This window comes from Caretta caretta, chromosome 27, assembly GCF_965140235.1.
Source record: "Caretta caretta isolate rCarCar2 chromosome 27, rCarCar1.hap1, whole genome shotgun sequence".
Taxonomy (NCBI): domain Eukaryota; kingdom Metazoa; phylum Chordata; order Testudines; family Cheloniidae; genus Caretta; species Caretta caretta.
In genome coordinates, this window is record NC_134232.1 from 7,617,666 (window position 1) to 7,632,466 (window position 14,801).

The 14,801-nt window shown below is 57.8% G+C and overlaps 1 protein-coding gene across 2 annotated transcripts in view; it reads left to right on the forward strand.

The window, feature by feature from the left end:
• Window positions 1–14,801, forward strand: part of KCNH6 (potassium voltage-gated channel subfamily H member 6) — a 100,764-nt gene that overhangs the window by 65,381 nt on the left and 20,582 nt on the right. The window lies entirely within an intron of this gene.

A 14,801-nucleotide genomic window follows, 5' to 3' on the forward strand; every position in this document is an offset into this window, starting at 1 on the left:
GGCTCTCCAGAGGGCTTCCCTCGCTCATGGCAGAGAACAAGAGATTGTGGCCCAGATGGGCTCCAAACACATTCTGACGTGTTTTTAACCCCAGAAAACCAGCGTCTGCAGGATGCTGGCCATGACACTGTCTGTCTGTCCAGCCTAGAGGGGCTGCTGTAGGGCAATCCCCATCGTGACTAGGAGCCACCGTGCAGGGGAGGTTGTACTGTGGGGTTGCTGTCACTGTTTGGGGGCATAGTCACTAGGGTTTGCACAGGGCTAGATTGTCATTGCCCTCCTCCGCCATGCAGGGGAATCACAGGGAGGTCGATTCTCCCTTACTCCTCTGCTCGGATTGTGGCTACTACTTGCCTTTCACCTCCGCTACAAGCATCTGAGGCGTGGGGCCGTAGGGCAGAGAGGGGCAGGGACTAGGAGGAGCCCTGGCCCATAGCTGGTGGGCATATGAAAGGCGGGAGCTGCTTGACCAAAGGGTTGAAGTAATTCCTCCTCCCCCAGAGCAAGGGGGAAGCAGGGGTGCAATGGGGACTCGCTGGGGCAGTTGGCACAGTTATGATCTAGCCCATAGTAATCACCACCTCCCCCACCCTCCCTCTCTTCCATCTGCTCGGTGGCTGGCTGGGAGGTGTTTGGGCTCAGGCCAGGTACAGAACAGCTCAGCCCAAGCCTGTGGGCCCGGCCCTCCACTGGTGGAAATCAGCAGAGCTTTGGCGAAAGGAGTGGGCCAGATCCTAGCTGGCATAAAGCAGCGTCGCTCCGGGGAACCCTTTGTGGATTGATGCCAGCTGCGGGGCTCTCCCTTGCTGTTGGCTGGCACGACACCATCGTTCTTCCCTGGAACCAAAAAGCTGTTCGTCTCGGCAGCAAACCTCCCCGACAAGAGTGTCGTTTTTCCTGGGTGAAAACTCTTTGTGTCTCAGCAGCAATGGGAGTGCGGGGGGGGGGGAGGAGAGGGGGCAGACCCGCATGGTGCGTGTGTGAGTGAAATCTGCATCGTCATTTGTGCACCCCTGAAATAAGTCAGATTAACTTTCTTTTTTCTTCCTGTGGAATAGGCCCAAGGTCTGGCAGGTTTTTCTACCCAGCTGCAGGGGGAAAGGGATGTACCTGCCTTCGGCAAGGCTGTCCCTTACCCCCACTCTTCGGGAGATCCGCCCCCAGCCGACGTCTTTGCGTGGGCTGTGGAGGTCTCCTTTCTGCGCGCTGACTGCAGGAATTGGTGGAGGGGACACCTGCAAGCACAGCTGCTGGTGGTTGCTCCGGCAGCCAGCAGGTGGCAGTGTCCCTTCACCACATGGGACGCTGCGCAAGGTGATGGTGTTTCCATCTTCCAGGCTCCTTGGAAGGGAAGGGGGCGCAGAGGGGTGGGGGGGGGTTACATTAACTGGGAAATACCCAGCTGCCTCCTTCCCGCCTAGGGGTAGATCTGTCAGACAGCAGAGAGCCTGGCTCCAGGGAGCCTCTAATGCATAGACTGAGATCGCACATCCCTGGTATCCGCCGTGGCCTTAAGATGCCGAACTGCAGGGATTCCCGCTTCCACCCGCAGAAGTAAATGGCTCAGGGAATGAGACCTGCAGAAAGGCACTAGTGGAAGAGCAGAAGGTCTTCAGAATGGAGAGAGGTAAATAGTGGTGTCCCCCAGGGGTCTGTACTGGGCCCAGACCTATTCAACATTTTCATAAACGATCTGGAAAAAGGGGTGAACAGTGAGGTGGCAAAATTTGCAGATGATACAAAACTACTCAAGATAGTTAAGTCCCAGGCAGACTGGGAAGAGCTACAAAGGGATCTCTCAAAACTGGGGGACGGGGCAACAAAATGGCAGATGAAATTCAAATGTTGATAAATGCAAAGTAATGGACATTGGAAAACATAATCCCAACCATACGTATAAAACTAAATTAGCTGGGGTCTAAATTAGCTGTGACCACTCAAGAGAGAGATCTTGGAGTCATTGTGGACAGTTCTCTGAAAACGTCCACCCAATGGGCAGCGGCCGTCAAAAAAGCGAACTGAATGTTGGGCATCATCAAGAAAGGGATAGATAATAGGCCAGAAAATATCATGTTGCCTCTGTATAAATCCATGGCACACCCCCATCTTGAATACCGCGTGCAGATGTGGTCGCCTTATCTCAAAAAAGATCTATTGGAATTGGAAAAGTTTCGGAAAAGGGCAACAAAAATGATTAGGGGTCTGGAATGGCTGCCTTTATGAGGAGAGATTAATACAACTGGGGCTTTTCAGCTTGGAAAAGAGACGACTGAGGGGGGGATATGGTAGAGGTCTATAAAATCATGACTGGGTGGAGAAAGTAGATAAGGAAGTATTATTTACTCCTCCTCATAACACACGAACTAGGAGTCACCAAATGAAATTAATAGACAGCAGGTTTAAAACAAACCAAAAGGAAGTATTTCTTCACACTACACACAGTCAACCTGTGGAACTCTTTGCCAGAGGATGTTGTGAAGGCCAAGACTATAACAGGGTTCAAAAAGGAACTAGGTAAATTCATGGAATGTAGGTCCATCAATGGCTATTAGCCAGGATGGACAGGGATGGTGTCCCTAGCCTCTGTTTGCCAGAAGCTGGGAATGAGCGACAGGGGATGGATCACTTGATGATGACCTGTTCTGTTCATTCCCTCTGGGGCACCTGGCACTGGCCACTGTCGGAAGACAGGACACTGGGCTCGATGGACCTTTGGTCTGACCCAGTCTGGCCGTTCTTATGTTCCTGGATGGCTTGGGAGGGATGGGCCCAGGGGCAATGCCACCTCATGGCAGAACACACAAAACAAGCTGCATCTCTGGGGGTGTGGAACTGGTGGGTGCCAGCCAGAGCCCCTGAATGTTGCTGTAGGTCCCACTTGTGCCCTGCTCATGCAGAGGGGCTCCCTGCAGCCTTTCCCTGCCCCCCAGATCACCTGTGCAAAGCAAGGTAGGATTTTGCCCCACATTTTTTATTCTGGAAGGTCTTTGGGTCACCTGTGGAACTCTCTGCTGCAGGATGTGATTGAGGCTAATAGCTCAGTAGGTGCCAAGAAGGGATTAGACACTGAGAATAACCATCGCAGAATCACTAACTAGGGTGCAAATTATACAAGGGCTGTCAATCCCCAGGATTCAGGACCCACCGTAAGAGAGACAGGGAACCGGGGGACGAGTGCAGGACTGGCTGCCAGGCTAGGGTCTGCCTCATAAGCAAATAAAAGACAATGGTTTTAAAGAATCACACAGGATGTTATTTGAGTTTAACTGAATGAACTAAAAGTCGCTAAGAATTGCTCTGATGTGGAGTGCAGACGGGACGGTGGGAGTGAAAGCAGATATTACCCAGGGGGTAGTGTGGGAGTAATAATTATTATTAATAACTGTATAGCAGCATTACTGTTTGTTATACTTTGCACCTAGAGAGCACATTGCATCCAAGGATCTTGCAAGGCTCCTTAGCCTGTGAGCTCCTTGGGTTAGGGCCTGTCTCTTCTTGAGTGTCTGGAAGGTGCTCCCAAAGGGTCAGTCTCATTATCACCCTTTTACAGATGGGGAAACTGAGGCACAGGGAGCACAAGTGCCTTGTCCAAAAGTAATGCAGGAAGTCTCTGGCAGAGCCAGGAACAACATCCAGGAATCCTGACTCCATGGGCCCAGGCTCCATCTACTATGCCAACCTGCCTCCCAGACCTAGAAAAGGACACCAGCAGCCAAGGCCCCCAGGTCGCCTGCTTTAACCACTAGACAACGTTCTCTCTCTGAGCTGGGAAAGGAATCCTGACTTGCAGACTCCAGCTTTAACCACCCAATCCCATTCCTACTCGCAGAAGCAGGAACGGAGCCCAGGCCTCCTTCCTTCTAGTCCCATGTTGTAACCACTAGACCCCACTCCCCTCCTGGAGTTGGTTTAAAAAAAACCCACCATGCTGATTCCCAGCCTGGTGTTCAATCCACTAGGCCCCAGAAGGGTTGGTAATGTGCCCTTAAACTAGCTGACAAATGCTGGCATTTGGGAGAGGAGCCTCTCCTGGCACCCCCTTCCCCCACCAAGCCTCTAGGAATGTCTCAAGGGGCACAGTTCTCCCCTTTCCTGCTTCCCCTAAAAGCCTCCACCCCAAGCAGTGCATTGACTTTGGAAGCTGTGTGCGCACAGGACCCGCTGCCTGTCGATACTGGGTCATTAGGCAGCGGGAGGTGATGGGATTGAAGCTGACAGGTCCCTGCTGCAGGCGGGATGGCCAGCATCGAGCCTGTGCACTCCCCCCAGTCCCTGGCATGGATCCACGTCCGTTCCCCCCTCCCCTTAAATCTCCATGCTGGCTGGGTTCTGGGTGGATCTCGACCCCCCTGAGCACCGTATTTAACCACTAGACACCGTTCCACCCCCCAGAGCTGGGCAAGGAACCCAGGAATCCTAGCCCCCAGCCCACCTGCTGCAACCTCAAAATCCTACTTTCCTCCCAGAAGGGAGAAAAGAACCCAGAAGTCCTGACTTCCAGCTTCCTGTTCTAACCACTGGCCCGGACTTGGGGCCTGGTTTGGCTGTGCGCGCTCAGGCTAGCCCCAGCCCCACACACCCAGCGTCCACAGGGGTAATGGCAGCGCTGGACCGTGGCTTTGGCCTGCTTCTCTGCAGAGCCCCCCACTTCCTAGTGTGAGCCTGGATCCCAGGTGAGATGAGCCTCCTCCTCCTCTCAGTCTGGGTCCCCCCGGGACACGTATTCGCACATAGGACCTGTTGTCTAATTAGGCACAAGTGGCAAGATGCACATGGGGGCTTCCTGGGGCTGGAATAATGGGGGGTGGCAGACCAGGATAGAGGGACATTGGCAAAGCTGGCTGGGGGGAGCTCAGGGGAGCAGCAGGTCAGCACTGAGGGGGCTCAGCAGAGCTTGGGGGGCCTTGTGCCCACTGAGGTGCAGCCCTTTCTCTGTCCCATTTCACAGGGGCCAGGCCCAGGTAGACCAGTGGCGGTCACTCCCCATGTCCAGCTGGCACTGAAGGCCCCTGGCCCAGGCGAGAGGCTGCGGGAGGCCTGGTTACCAGCTCCTGTTTTCTCTGGAGCTGCTTTTCACACCCCTTTGGCTGGCAGGCACTGAAATGTCAGCCCAGCTCCTGCAGCCTGGGCTGGGTCAGCGCGAAGGGTGACTCGGTCATAGGGGATTCGGGGTGCCCGGATCCTGCCTGCCAGGGGACGGAGGGGAGAGAAAGACCTGGGGGTGGATTCCAGGGGGAGGGCCATGAGATTGACAGGCCACGAGAAGGAAAGTGGGAGATGGGGAAGAGAAGGCAGCGGTCAGGCAGGAAAAGAAGCTCGGAGCGATCCAAAGGAAGCAGAGCTGAGCAGTCCAGGGCTAAACCCCTTCCCCAGCTGGGCTGGGCTCCCGGGGGAATTGTTCTGGTGGTGGCTCCTTTGGTACTGTGGCGGCCATGCCTCCCAGCACAGGGAATACGCGTGCGGGGTCCCGTGGGCCCCCTCAGAGCCGCCGGACCCTGCTCCGACGAGCCCTGCTCCAATGCCTGCCGCTGGCCAGCTCCAGGGGCTCTGCCATTGGCTCGGGTCCCAGGGTGTCCCCTAGACCCGGGCCCAGACCCGCAAACGCTCGCAGCAGCTGCTCACGAGCAAGCGTGCTGAGGACGTCCCTGCTGCCCGGCACGCTGCCTCGTCCCCCACCCCCCGTGCAAAGGGAGCACGAAGTGCTGCTAAACCCCAACGGTGGCGACGTCCCCCCCGCCGCCCCCCATGGCACTGCTGCACATGCAAGGGAAGAGAGAATCGGGCCCCGTGTGCCTCCCATGGGCCAGCCTGGGCATCCGCTCAGGACCAGGAGAGATGCCCCTGGCCGAGTCCCCGCTCATGACTTACGGCCAATAAATAATTCACGGGCAAGGCAAAGCCGGTGGTGAAATCCCATTAGTCCTCTGTGTAAGTAACAACTCAGCAGCTGCGTGAGCCAGAGGCCAACTCCTGCAGAGCATGTGATTGGGGGCGAGGGGCCAGCCTGACAGCCGTGACCTCATCCCATCTGGGCTCACTGCTTGCTTCGGCTACAAGTGCACTGAGCACATTGGCCTCATCCCGTGGTCGCTCCTGTGGCCTGAGCCTGGGATAACAGGAGCCACTAATCTGTGCAAGAAATGGGGAGCCAGGGTGGGTGTGCACAGGGAACTGGGGATCGGACAGAGTCTTTCGCCTCCAGGGCACCTGCCAAGAGTTGTCTCCCTCCGATGGCTGTTGGGCGGCGTGTGTGAAATGCGCTAGTGATCCGATGCCAGTACTGGGGTCCTTACACAGCTGATCCCCCTGACTGTCCCCTACCAAACCAGACCCCCCTCCCCGGACCCTGCCTGGCAGCAGCAGGAGACTGGCAGGGTGGCAATGAGTGGCCCCAGGGAAGGGAGCTTCAGGAGTCAAGGCGAGAGGATGCCAGGAGAGGTGAAGGCGGGGGAGTGGCAGGATGATGTTGCAGAGGTGGTGATGGGAGTGCAGAAGGGGGAGGTGGACGTAGGAGCTGCGCTGAAGGGGGTTCCTCCTGGGAGCCGTTGGCTGAGATGAAGCCACAAAGCCCCCTGGCCAAGGCAGGCAGGGAGGCGGAGTTGTAGGCATTGGAGGAGCTGGTCCTCATCAGGTCCTGTGTATACTGGAGGCCCCAGTCAGGATCAGGGCCCATCCTGCTGGAGGCTGTACAGACACATGGGGTAAGAAAAGCCCCCGTCCCGCAGAGCTCAGTCTCAGGAGAGCCAAGTACCCAGGGGCCAGGCTCCAGGACTGTGAGCTGAAGCATCTGTCACCGGCCACTGTCGGAAGACAGGATACTAGGCTCCATGGACCGTTGATTTGGCCCAGTGTGGCCGTTCTCATGTTCTTGTGAGCTGTGGTGGCTTGTGGGCCTCCCTCCAGGTCTCTGAGGACCCCGTCCCCGACTCGTATACCACCACGCTGGGGCACTGCCCAGCAGCAGTGTGAGCAGGGGCCGGGGCACAGCCTGGAGAAGAGGCAGGCACAGGGGGGCTGCCCTCTGCAGCAGGGAGAGGATGCAGTGGCTCGGGGCCAGATCCTCAAAGGCATTTAGGCTCTTAACTCCTGGGTATCGTGGGTCTTGGGGTGCAGAGTGACAGAGCTCAGACCAGGGCCCCAGCTATGGTGTTTCTCCAGGCACGGACACCAGCAGCTCCACCGAGGTCTGGCCAGCACCAGCTCGTGAGCAGACTGAGAGCATTCCAGCATCCTCAGTCCCCTGGGGCCTGTTCTGTGCCCCAAATGCCTCTTCCTAGCACAAGGTGCCAAGGGGTTATTGGTGCCCTGGTCTGGCCTTCACCACGGGAGACCTGGGTCCAAATACTGGCTCATTGAACAGGGAGACAGGAATTCTGGGTACTCTCGTCCTAGCTTTCAGCAGACTCTGATCCCATCACCAAGCCACCACCAAATCAGGGCTGAGGTGCAGCGGCAGAGCTGGGTGTGGGGAGCCCAGGGCTGGGACAACGGGGCTGTGGGTCAGGATTGAGGGGCACTGGCAGAGCTGGGTGTGGGGAGCCCGGGACTGGAATATCAGGGGGCTGCGGGTCGGGGTTGAGGGGCAGCGGCAGAGCTGGGTGTGGGGAGCCCAGGGCTGGGGTAGCAGGGGGCTGTGGGTCGGGAATGAGGGGCACCTGCAGAGCTGGGTGTGGGGAGCCCAGGGCTGGGGTAGCAGGGGGCTGCGGGTCGAGATTGAGAGGCCCTGGCAGAGCTGGGTGTGGGGACCCTGGAAGTCAGGATTGAGGTGCATTGTCAGGTGTTGGGATCCACACTGCCTGCTCCCCAATCCTGAGCTAGCAAGGGGGGGCTGCCAGCCAGGCCTGAGGACCATCAGCTAAACTGGGGGGGCTCTGAGTGGCACCTCAGCATGTCAGTTCCACCCACTCCCTTTCCGCGCCCTGATGGGGACGGAGGGAGACCAGGGCAGCGTTGACCGTGGGCAGGGTGGTTCCCAGGCAGCCGCCTGTGTGCAGGGGAGGGTCTGATTCCCTCACAGAGGCGCCAGGCAGGGGTGGTAAGTGCCCTGTCTAGCAGGTTGAAGCCGCGCTGTCTGGCAGGCAGCAGACACTGGTAGTAGGGCCGGGGTGGGGAGGAGGCTGGGTCGCGTGTGATCACAGCTCTGCCCTGGGGAGTGATGTAAGCACCAGAGGTTTGTGCTGGGGAACACGGCTCCTCTCCCCCCAGCTCCCTCCCCGCCTGGGCCTCGCTCCCTGCTCGCACACCGCCTTACTTCCAACACACCATGAGTCTGAAACTGAAGCTGAAGCCGGTAAGCACTGAGACAAACGGACGGGATGGGGGATGGCTGAGATGGGGGGGTTGTTAAGTGAGTCCCTGCTATTGCCATGGGGAGAGCGGATCCAGGGGATGTTTGTCCCTAGAGTGAATTAAACCCCCAGGGGGGAGCCAGGATACATTGGTGGGATGGGGCTGCCTCCTTGCAGCTGGCTCTTTTCTTTGCATGGGGGGGAGCCGTCCTTTCCCCCGGAAACAACTCCCTCTTGACCTAGCCAGCCCTGCTCTCTGGAGAGGCAGAAACTTTCTCTGCAAGCGGGGCCAGAGGTGGGAGGGTGAGGAGCTGGCATGGAGCAGCCCAGCCTCCCTTGTGCCCTGGACTTTTAAACCCACAGAGGGTTCGGTCACACACTTCTGCGATGAATGTACCAATCTCTAACTGGGAACGAGCCTTGAGCTCCTGGCCCTGCCTGGGGCCCCTTACTGCAGCCTCAGCATCCCCTCCTGCATGGGGTGCATCAGGCTAGTCAGAGACCTGCTGCGGGGAGAGTGAGCTGGGTTTGGTTTGATACAGTGAGGCAGGACTGAAGGGGCGAAGGGGAAAGACGTGATTGTTCTCCCCTCCTGTTCTGGGACACTGCAGCCAGACGTTCTGTGGGTTCTGGGAGTCTGGGTCTCACAGCTGCTAAAAGCAAACAAGGCCCCCCGGCGAACAGGAGACACTGGCTGCATCCTTCTCTTGGTTACTCCAACCCACTAAGGTCAGAGAAGTTACTCCAGATTTATGAGTCACATCCAGTGGTTCTTGGATACGAAGGCAGCAGATGCCTTCGAAATCCCATAGAGCAATGGCAAGGGTGAATGGGTGCAGCAGCTCCACAGATGACTGGATGGTAAATGATCAGGATTCCTTCCCTAGACGGATGCATTGGCTGGGTAGGATAGCTGGAGGGGCTGGACGGATACACAGTCTAGAGAGCAGGGCAGGGGAGCTAGTGTTAGCCACCCCCCAAAGGCTAGACCCACGGAGGGGCTGAAACCACTGACTCCTACTGCCATGGGTGGGCCGTGAGGACTCGCTCAGGATCAGGCCTCTGTTGGGATGTATCATATGGGCTTCCTGCTCTGCTGTGATTGTTACTCGGGGTCTGATCCAAAGCCTATTACAATCCACGGGAGTTCTTCCTGCTGGCTCCAAAGGACTTTGGATCATGCCTTGGCATTACTGCCAGGCTTAAAGGTAGCTTGATCCTGCCCCCTACCTCCTTTGCATTGCTCAGGGGCGGGGGGTGTCCCAGTTCCCCTCCCCTTGCCCCGACTTGCTCCTGTTGGGATGATGAGGTCGGTGCCCTGACCCCACCAACGCTGCTTCCGCACATTCCCCTTCGGAACGATTGGATTTCGGTCACTTTTTCCACTCCCTCTCCCTCCCTTGCCAGCCACGTCTTTGGCCTTCCTGGCTCTTGATTGGTGGCTTCCTCCCCACCCGGGGCCTGGCCATTGATTGATTTTGATTAATCTGCGGCAGGCTCCTGAATGTCCTTTGCCGGCGCGTGTGCGTGTGGGTCTGTGCATGCGTGTACGCGTGTGTGTGAGACGCCATCTCGCTACCTGGGTGTGGGGAATCCGAACCACGCCATGGTCCAGCAGCTGTTAAGTTTCAGGGCGGGACGTGGACAGGCAGGAGTGACCCTAAGGGTGGGGCAGTGGGCAAGGGGCTGGCGCTCGAGAGGCATTGGCCGGGGGAGAGTCCCTGGTTTGCAGGGCTGGCTAGTGGGGATTGTGGGGCTGAGATGCACGTATGGTGGTTGGGGGGGGTCAATCTGAATGGAGTCTCGCTGATTGGGACTCCCCCTAGACAGCTGGGTTTGTTAATGCTGGGGCGGATGAGGGGAGAGCGCACAGAGGGGACTGTGGACAGTATCTGGAGGGACACCCACACTAGGGGCAGTGGGGCAAGGAGCGGCCAGCGAAGTAGGAGGAAGCCCAGGGAGCCCATTGGAGGCTCCGGCAAAGCTCAGCCCCAGAAGTACGCGGGGGGAGGAGGAGGATCTAGAGGCAAAGGCACAGCTGGAGTGGCTCGGTTCCTGCCACGCCCATGGGACCAGGCCGCCTGCTGCCCTCACGTCGTCAGGTACCCCGGTGCCAAGCGAGGGTGAAATACGCCCATCCTGCCCTGGGGGCACGCTATCCGTCTTGGCAATGGAGCCTCGGGCTGGAGGGATTAAGAGCCTTGTCCTCTTCGCTCACTGGCACAAATCAGTAGTAACTCCGTGGACACCAGTGGTGTAAACCAGGTGTCAGTGGGAGGAGAATTGGGCCCTGCTGGTCCAGTGTGGGAGTTTCCGTAGCGGCCATCACCATGGTAGCTAAGCATTATGGGTTGGCGGCTCAGAGGGCAGAGAACCCCAAACACAGAGCAATGGCAGGGGAGCCTAGTGAGAGGGGGGAGGGAAAGGAGGCCCCCCTCAGACGCCTCGCTGGGCTATGGGACCTTTACCCTCCAGCCAACGAGCCAGGGCACCAACCAGGCTGGGGCCTTACATTCAACCCTGGCTGGTGGGCAACCTCCTGGCTCAGCCACGGGTGTAGCCAAATCGACGCCCCGTGTTATTCATGAAAGGGGGAATGGGGGATGCCAGGCCAGGGCTCTCGCTGTGCAGCGCGGCCTGGCTCTGCGTGTGAGCAAGAGCCACCCTGCTGGGCTGGCTTTTCTCCACGGCACCTTTGGGTGGCTCCCTCCTCCGTCCTGCTGGGGCACGGTGCAGGGTCTACTGGAGCAGAGCAGGCATCTGGCCTCTCCCTTCGGGGCCCAGGAAGCCTAGAGCTGCTGGCTCACCGAGTGTTTGGGACCCTGAGGACTGGACATCCCTCCCCCCACCCTCCCGGCAGCAGGGGCCGACCAGATGGGTTCCGGCTCCCCTCAGATTTGGAAAGACCCTGAACTGTCCCTCTGTTTCATGCCGATGAACTCCCTCCTCTGTCAGGTCACTGGGGAGTCTGAGACCTCCCCTGGCATCTCCCCGCAGTGTCCTGGTCTGATGGACCCTAGGGGGTCTGGAGCTAGTAAGCTCACCATAGGGGGGTGACGAGCACTGGCCTGTGTTAGACAGGAGGTCAGACGAGATGAGCTAATGGTCCCGTCTGGCCTGAAACTCACTGAAACTACAGCAAGGGAGAGAAAGGGGCAAAAGACATAACTGGCTTCAAGACTAAGCTTGATAAGTTTATGAAGGAGATGATATGATGGGATAGCCTAATTTTGGCAATTAATTGATCTTTGACTATTAGCAGTGGATATGCCCAATGGCCTGTGATGGGATGTTAGATGAGGTGGGATCTGAGTTACTACAGAGAATTATTTCCTGGGCGTCTGGCTGGTGAGTCTTGCCCACATGCTCAGGGTTTAGCTGATTGCCATATTTGGGGTCAGGAAAGACTTTTCCCCCAGGGCAGACTGGCAGCGGCCCTGGGGGTTTTTCGCCTTCCTCTGCAGCGTGGAGCACGGGTCACTTGCTGGAGGATTCTCTGCACCTTGACATCTTTAAACCACGAGTTGAGGACTTCAGTAGCTCAGACATAAGTTAGGGGTTTGTTATAGGAGTGGGTGGGTGAGATTCCGTGGCCTGAATTCTGCAGGAGGTCAGACTAGACCATCATAATGGTCCCTTCTGACCTTAAAGTTGATGAAGTTGTTTCTCCCGGGCTCCAGAGCGAGGCAGGGCTCCGGTGCACGATACACCACCATATGTCCCCTTGGTCCTTCCTTGATGTTTCCTTCCCTCCCCATCACCATGCCAGGGCCCTACTGCTGCGACTGCCTCATCACACCCCTCTTGTCACACAGTGTCTTGCCGTGGTCATTTTGTCCCCATTGTCTCTGTGTGATGGGTCCTGGAGTGGGGAATGGTCGCTCCAGGCATCCAGCGGTGGGAAAGCTTGACTGCAGCCAGACACCGCGTGCAGAAACATACCTGGGCAAGCTGCAGCCAGGGCCACCAGGAGCTGAGCCCTGCGGTCTCCCCCTTGCGCTGAAAGCTGATGGGCAGATGACCAAATGTGGTGAGAAGCATGAGGCTGAGGGAAGGGGCAGGGCCTAATCTGATTCCATTCTCCTTGGTTTACCCGTCAGGATCTTAACCCAGTCCTTGGGTGGTATCAGCAAACCTTTACTTGGGCTGATTCGGGCTTTCTGTCTTTAACTTTTTCTGGCTTCTACAAGCAATTTGATGTAACAGGCCAAGTTGGACGTTTGTTACCTTGGACAGCTTAACAGAACAGGCCTGTGTACAACAGTGGGTAGAGAGGAAATTTGTTCCTGATCACACCTCCAGCTAGTGCCCTGAAGCATGAGGTTTGATGTCCTTCCCTATTGTTTTAGCTAGTGCCATAGCCCCCGATTACGCCTGTGCCACCCCACCGATCTGAGCGTGGCTGCCGTGGTGTGAGACTGGAATATGTTGAGGGAAACGTTCCCCCGGGGTGCAAACAATGTCCAGCATCTAGGTGTTACCAAGCTAGGCCCCTCTGGAATCTCATGACGGTCACGGCATTCCTTCCTGCAGTGGCAGCAGCTACAGATCCTGGATCCCCAACATCCCTGCCAGATACTCTAACAGGGAATCTCCATTATCTGTTAGCAGTAGAGGGCTTGTGACACACAGCTGGGAGCAGCGGAGGATGCTAGACTGTTCATCGTATGCGCGTTGTCAGGGGGCATTTACCGGAAGGGGAATCCTTCTTGTAGAGTTTGGACAGGGTGGATAGAGGAGGGGCTTCCCCGCTGCCTTCTGTGGGCGCGAGTGACAACAGTGGGCAGCCAATGGGCTGCCAGGCCTGGCTGGCAATGTGGGCAGCAGAGCAGCTGGGGGTTTCTTCCGAAGTCATCTCAGCAGATAAACACAGAAAGAAACCTCGTCCGCTAAATAGACAAAGAAAACCAAACGCTCTCTAACCTCCTCTACAGCAGCCTGTGAGTCACTGGCTGGGCTGCGCTAGCGTCTCCAAAATAAAGTGAGCTCCAGGAAAGCAGACCTAAAATCAGGGGCATTTCTATGAGTCAGGCAAAGCATGTGCGGGGCCTGTGAACTCACCCTCGCGCCCTGTTGACTCACCTCCTGCCTGACCTGCAGCCCCTGCTAGTCCGGTCCTGCCCCCTCCCCGTCCCAGCTTGGCCAGTGGATCTCCATGCCAGCTCCCTGCTCCCCCTGCTACTGCAGCCTTGTGCCTCGCCTGGGCAAAGATTGCCAGGTGCGTGAGGATGTGTGGTGGGCAGGCCATGGCTGGGGTGACCCTGTACACAGTGGGGATTGCTGGGGAATAGTGAGAACAGTGTGTGCTCTCCCACTCAGTCTGAGCAGGGCCGGCTTGGCCTTGGCTGTCCTTGTCGATTCCTACAGCTCCAGATGCTTCCAGCCTTTCTCTCCACTGCCCAGGGTCCAGTGACCCAGGCCAATGGCAGCTGTGTAGCAAGGCTGAAGAGCTACTGAGGGCCCCAGACTGAGAGGGTTCTGGAGAGATCGCTGGATTGATAGGGGCATACGATAGACAACTGGATATATAGACAGATGAGCAGATGGGATCCCAGACACACAGGCCATTAGATAAGAGTCCCATCTCTGACCTCCAAACTCTGGTTCCCCTAAACTATTGCCCTGTGTGAAGCTGCCGGGCACCCCACTAGCCCTGGTGCCCTACGCCATGCCCTGTTCATGTCTCCTTCACCCCCTCTGTGTAGTGCTAAGGATCCTGCTCTGTAGCGGACCCCAGCACGGTTCTGTTGGCTGCAGCCCATACCAGCTCCTGCCCTCACTCCCAGTTCCCGGGCACTTTAACTTTCCTGCAGGCACGTCTGCAGGAATCCTTCCCTTCTGGGAAGGAACACGGCACTGCCTAATCCTGGCTCGAATCCAGGAGTCTCTGGGGAGATGAGCCGACAGCCCCTATGGGCCAGTGCCTGGGAGCTGTGTACGGAAAATAGCCCATGAGCAGATTAGCCCAAGAGTCATTAACGAGGAAGGAAGATGAGGGAATGCTGCAGTCACCAGGGAGCGTGAGGAGAGGAGCAGGGAGGTTTGCAGGATGGGGGCTGGAGAAGGCTCATGCTGCAGATCTGGGTTCAAATCTGCTTCAGATCTCACAAGTGTCATGAGTATCACAGTTTGGCGGCTACTGGCCTTCAGCTCAAAGGGGCAGAACTGAGGGGCAGCGGCAGAGCTGGGTGTGGGGAGCCCAGGGCTGGGATAACAGGGGGCTGAGGGTCGGGAGTGAGGGGCAGCGGCAGAGCTGGGTGTGGGGAGCCCGGGGCTGGGGTAACAGGGGGCTGCGGGTCGGGAGTGAGGGGCAGCGGCAGAGCTGGGTGTGGGGAGCCCGGGGCTGGGGTAGCAGGGGGCTGCGGGTCGGGAGTGAGGGGCAGCGGCAGAGCTGGGTGTGGGGAGCCCGGGGCTGGGGTAGCAGGGGGCTGCGGGTCGGGAGTGAGGGGCACCGGCTTAGCTGGGTGTGGGGAGCCCGGGGCTGGGCTAGCAGGGGGCTGTGGGTCGGGATTC